The following is a 6,527-nucleotide window of genomic DNA, read 5'->3' on the forward strand; positions in this document are numbered from 1 at the left end:
ACATCTGTTCAAACAGAAGGATCTTAACTTGTGGCAATGGAGAGGGCTAGAGTTGCCTAAGGACTATGATATCACCATTCTATATCATCCCTCGATGGCCAATGTGGTGGTCGATGCCTTGAGTCGAAAGGCGGAGAGTTTGGGTAGTTTAGCATATCTACCAGTAGCGGAGAGGCCATTAGCATTGGAGGTTCAGGACTTAGCCAACCAGTTTGTTAGGTTAGTTATTTTGGAGCCGAGTCCAGTTTTGGCTTGTGTGGTTTCTCGGTCTTCTTTATATGATCGCTTCAGAGAGCGTCAGAATGATGACCCTCATCTGCTTATCCTCAAGGACATGGTTCAGCACGGTGATGCCAAGGAGGTTACTATTAGGGATGACGGTGTGTTACAGATGCAGGGCAGGCTATGTGTGCCCAATGTAGATGGGTTGCGTGAGTTGATTCTTCATGAGGCTCACAGTTCATGGTATTCAATTCATCCGGGTGCCGCTAAGATGTATCAGGACTTGAGACAGCACTATTGGTGGAGGAGAATGAAGAAGGACATAGTGGAGTATGTAGCTCGATGCCTAAACTTTTAGTAGGTGAAGTATGAGCATCAACGACCGGGTGGATAGCTTCAGAGGCTAGAGATCCCAGAGTGGAAATGGGAGCGGGTTACTATGGATTTCGTTATTGGGCTCCCACAGATTTAGAGGAAGTTCGATGCATTATGGGTGATTGTGGATAGGTTGACCAAGTTGGCCCATTTCATTCTAGTGGCAGTTACATATTCTTCAGAGCGGTTAGCTGAGATCTACATCCGAGAGATCGTCCATCTTCACGGTGTGCCTGTGTCTACTATTACTGATCGAGGTACGCAACTTACCTCACACTTTTGGAGGGTCGTGCATCGTGAGTTAGGCATGCAGGTTGAGTTGAATAAAACATTTCATTCCCAGACAGATGGACAGTCCGAGCACACTATTAAGATATTGGAGGATATGCTTCGCGCGTGTGTTATGGATTTCGGGGGTTCTTGGGATCAGTTTTTGCCACTGGCGGAGTTTGCCTACAACAATAGCTATCAGTCTAGCACTCAGATGGATCCCTATGAGGCATTATATGGAAGGCGGTGCTGTTCGCCAGTTGGATGGTTCGAGCCGGGGGAGGCTCGGTTGTTGGGTACAAATTTAGTACGGGATGCCTTGGATAAGGTCAAGATTATTCAGGATCGACTTCGCACCGCTCAGTCTAGGCAGAAAAGTTATGCCGACCATAGAGTTTGTGATGTTGCATTCATGGTTGGGGAGCGGGTTTTGCTCCAAGTTTAGCCCATGTAGGGTGTTATGAGGTTCGGAAAGAAGGGCAAGCTGAGCCCTAGGTATATCATACCTTTTTTGATTCTTGAGAGGATTGGAGAGGTGGCCTACAAGCTCACATTGCCACCTAGTTTTCAGCAGTCCATCCAGTGTTCCATGTGTTCATGCTCCGGAAGTATCACGGTGATCCATCCCATGTGTTAGATTTCAATTCGGTCCAATTGGACAAAGAGTTGACTTATGAGGAGGAGTCGATAGCTATTCTATCCCGGCAGGCCCGACAGTTAAGGTTTAAGAGTTATCCTTCAACTCGAGTACAGTGAAGAGGTCATCTGATCGAGGCAGCCACGTGGAAGTCCGAGTCAGACATGCGGAGTAGATATCCACACCTTTTTACCAGTCCAAATACTTTTCTATGTCCGTTCGAGGACAAACGTTTGTTTTAGAGGTAGAGAATGTGATGACCCGATAGGTTATTTGTAGTTTTAACCCTATAATTCTGTGTTTTGAAACTTCGATTAGCTCCATTTAGCCTTCCTCAATTTGCATGCGCAGTCCGTGTCTTTTCTTGAAAGGTTTTTATGTGAAAAATTGAAGAAAATGCGAAGTCATGATTTAAATCTCATTTGAGTTGACTTCGGTCAAGGTTTTGAGCAAACGGACTTGGATCAGTATTTTGACGGTCTCGGTGGGTCCGTATCGTGATTTGGGACTTGGGCGTATGCCCGAAATCGAATTCGGAAGTCCCTAGCTTGAATTATCTCCATTTGTTGAAAACTAGAAGTTTAAAGGCTTAAAGAAATCCCAAGTTTGACCATAGTTTGACTTTATTTCTATGGAGTTCGGATCTTGGTTTCAGAACATGGTATAGGTTCATTGCAGTATTTATGACTTGTCTGCAAAATTTGGTGCAAAACAGAGATGATTTGACGTGATTATGACGTCCGATTGAAAAATTGAAAGTTCTTAAGTTTCTTTGAAAATATCATTCATTTTGGTGTCTAATTCATAGTTCTATGCGTTATTTTGGTGTTTTAATCATGCGAGAGAGTTTGTATGATGTTTTTGGACTCGTGTGCACGTTTGGTTTGGAGCCCCGAGGGCTTAGGTGAGTTTCAGTTTGGTTTTGGACTTATCGAAAATAGCTGGTGCATCTGTTTCTAGTGCAGGCCTGAGATCTCGCAATTGCGAGGTATGAGTTTGCATTTGCAAAGTTGAGCCAAGCCTGCAGTGTTCGCATTTACGAACCCAGTGTTCGCATTTGCGAAGTGTGCTGGGTATGAGCTAGTTCGCATTTGTGATCACTATGGTCGTAATTGCGAAGGTCCAATGTTTGCAATTGCAAACTATTCATCGCAATTGCGATGATAGCAGAGATGGGAAGGTCTTCACATTTGCGAGTGACTCTTTGCATTTGCGGGTCGCAATTGCGAACCCCGGGTTGCAAATGCAACATCTGCAACTGGACAAATAGCTGAGGGACGGGATTTTGAGTTCATTCTCACATTTTTGAACCCTAGACTCGGTAGGAGACGACTTGGAGACGGGATTTTCCCCTACAAACCTTGGGTAAGTGATCCTAATCTATTTCTAATCATATTCCATCAACTTATCTTAAATTTTAATATCAAAATCATGTGAATCAAAGTAGAAATTTATTAAACTTTTTCAAGTTTTTGAAAAATGAGAAATTGAGTTTTGAGAGTCGATTTGGACTCGAATTTTGAAACTAATCATATATATGAACTCGTGGAGTCATGGGTAGACAAAATCTTCCATTGGACCCGGGTTTCGACCGGGCGGGTCCCGGATTGACTTTTGTGGAAACATTGATATTGCGGTTATTGGCAAGTTATGATATGTGGGCACTTGTGGTGGGAGTTGTTATTGTGATATGATATTGATGCGCATGCGGTGGTGTAAGGTATGCTAAACTGCGTGTAGCTATTTCGGAAAAACTATTTTCAAAACCTTTTTTCAAATATAAGGCTCACGCGGCGGCATAATGAAGGATTGTGATTTAAATTTGAGAAATGTGAATACGAGGCGGTACCCTGTTTCTTATTCTTGATTATACGAGGCGGTACCTCGTTGTATTTCTTGCTGTTATTTAGTGTTGCAAAGTGTCGTGGAAGGAATATTTCTTGTTGCTCCATTTGTTATCATTCTAGTAGTTGTAGTCTGTACATGATCTTTGTATTACTTTAGCTGTTCCTTTCATGCTATTTCTACTGTTTATTTTCCCGGTTTTAGATCATGCTATCATCTTGTTCTATATTAGTTGCTTTTTTACTTCCCATTTTATATCTGTATTTCATTTTATACTGTCTATTTCATATCCTAGTAGGTGTCTTGACCTTGCCTCTTCACTACTCTACTGAGGTTAGGATTGATACTAATTGGGTATCGTTATGGTGTACGCATACTATACTTCTGCACATCTTTTAGTGCAAATCCAGGTACGTCTGCTCGTGCCGGTAGATAAAGATTCCTGCTAGCTGTTTCATTAGAGACTTGAAAGTATGCTTGCTCGGCGTCCGCAGGCCTCAGAGTCATCTTCCTTTATCCTCGTTTACTGTTGTATTTGTTTTCAGACAGTGATGTAGTAGTTATTATTGTTACACTCTGTAGAGCTTATGACTCAGTTCCACTAGTTTTGGGGTGTGAGATTGTGTGATTCTATTTATAGACAGTTTTATCTATTATTTAGTCGGTTTCAGTATCTTGTATTTACATATCTGTTCAGTGGTTGCTAATTATTAGGCTTACCTAGTCGTAGGGACTAGGTGCCATCATGACATGTTCACGGAGGGAGAACTGGGGTAGTGAAAAATGGTCTAGATACAGAGGATGCACAAGGTTTTCTAGAGAAGAGCCACCATATTCTCCGCACTATGGGTATTGTGGAGACAAGCAGAGTTGCTTTTACTACATTCCAGCTGTCAAGAGCAGCGTATCAGTGGTGGCAGGCTTACGAGGAGGGTAGCCCAGCCGATGAAGCTTCACTCACGAGGACTCAGTTTTCAGAGATGTTCTTGAGAGAGTTTGTTCCCCAGACCCTTCGGGATGCATGGCGCATGGAGTTTGAGCAGTTGTTCCAAGGTGCTATGCCAGTGTCAGAGCATGCCATCAGATTTAGTGAGTTTTCCAGACATGCACCTACCTTTTGGTCTTTACAGTCAGAGAGAAAGAGTCCACAGATTCATAGAGGGGCTAAATTATGGTATTTGGTTCAGCATGGCTCGAGAGTTGGAGACAGATACCCCGTACCAGTAGGTGGTAAAGATTGCATAGAGGTTGGAGGGTATGCAGGGCTGTGAGAGAGAGGACAGGCAGGACAAGAGGCCTCGAGATTCTGGAGGATATAGTGGTGCCCGCGCCCCAGCTAAAACCCGTCATGGCAGGGGCTATGTGAGCCCTCCAGTTCATCCGACACTTCCATCTTCTAGTGGTACTCCGGTTAATCTGAGGTCTCAGGTTGCACATTTTGCTTGGCCACTATCCAGTGCACCTCCTGCATGGGGTGCCTTTAGCGGTCAGTCTAGCCGACGAGGCTATGGCAAGTTTAAGTAGCCACACCCACCCAGAGGTTGCTTTGAGTGTGGTAATATTCGACATATGGTGAGGGACTGCCTCAGACTCAGGAGGAATGCACCTCTACAGACTACTCAGGCTCCTCGGATTCTACCTGGTCCATAGACTTCACAAGCCATAGTTCCTGCTCCAGTTGCCGCTCTACCTACACAACCAGCTCGAGGTGGAGGCCAGGTGGGTAGAGGTCGCCCTAGAGGGGGGAGGCCAGGCCAGATTCTATGCTTTTTTGGGTAGGACGGAGGTAGTCGCATCAGACACAGTCACCACAGGTATGGTTTTGGTTTGTCATAGAGATGTATCATCAGTCTTATTCGATTTGGGATCCATTTATTCATATATGTCATCTTACTTTGCTCCGTATTTGGATATATCTCATGATTCTTTGTGTTCTCCTGTGTATGTTTCCATACATGTAGGAGATTCTATTATTGTGGACCGTGTGTATCGGTCGTGTTTAGTTATTATTGGTGATTTTGAGACCAGAGTTGATCTATTTCTACTCAATACGGTAGTCTTTGATGTGATCTTGGGCATGAACTAGTAGTCTCCCTATCATGCTATTCTGGAGTGTCATGCCAAGACTGTGACACTGGCTATGCCAGGTTTGCCGCGGTTAGAGGAGATCCTTTGCAGGTATTTCAGAACCAGGCCGCTAAGGCAAGTGAAGCATATTGTATATAGCAAATTGTCTGCTCGAGTGAACGGAGCATGTTGTATATAACAAGCCGATGGCCCCGCCAATCGAAACATATTATATATAGCAAACCGCCTGCTCAATCAATGGAAGCATCCTATACAAAATCAAGTTGTTGGCTTTGACATATGAAGCCCTGTATATAGTAGATCGCTAGCTCAATCAATCGGAGCGCCCTGTACAAATCGATCTGTTGGCTTCGGGAATCGAATCCCTGTATATAGCAAACTGTTCACTTCGCCAACAAGAGCGTTCTGCATAGCCACTTTGCCATATCGGAGATCAGAGTAGATACCTGCAAACCACGTCATCAATGATTTTGCCAATCGACGGCCGCAATTTAGTTTCGCAGTCAAGAGTACCTCTTGGACATGCTCCTTATTTCTTTATTGTTATTTCGAATGTTTTGATATTTTGCTCATGCAACTTACAGGCATGATTATATTTTTTCAAGTCAGAAACTCCCATCACGCGAAGATACTTTACATTTCAATGCAATTACTCCCATCACGCGGAGATACTTTACAATTCAATGCAACTTCTCCCATCAAGTGGGAGTAGGTCCGTAATGTTAAATGTGACTTGTGTGCAAAATTCGAGGTCAATCGACATGATTTGATAGGTTTCGGCATCAGTTGTGGATGTTTGAAGTTTCAAAGTTCATTGAATTCGAATTGAAGAGTGATTCGTCGTTCCAATGTTGTTATGTGTGTTTTGAGGCCTCGAGTAGGTCCGTGATATATTATGGAACTTGTTGGTATGTTTGGATGTGGTCCTGAGGGGCCCATGTCAGTTTCGGACGGGTTTCGGGCTATTTTTCCTTCATTCTTCATTGTTGGTTCTGCTAATGTCTGGTGCACCCAGTGTTTTTCGCGATCGCGGACTGAGGGATGCGATCGCGTAAGGGAAAAATTAAGGCTGAGCGTTTCTTCACCGCGT

The sequence above is a fragment of the Nicotiana tabacum genome, chromosome 23 (assembly GCF_000715075.1).
Source record: "Nicotiana tabacum cultivar K326 chromosome 23, ASM71507v2, whole genome shotgun sequence".
NCBI classification, from domain to species: domain Eukaryota; kingdom Viridiplantae; phylum Streptophyta; class Magnoliopsida; order Solanales; family Solanaceae; genus Nicotiana; species Nicotiana tabacum.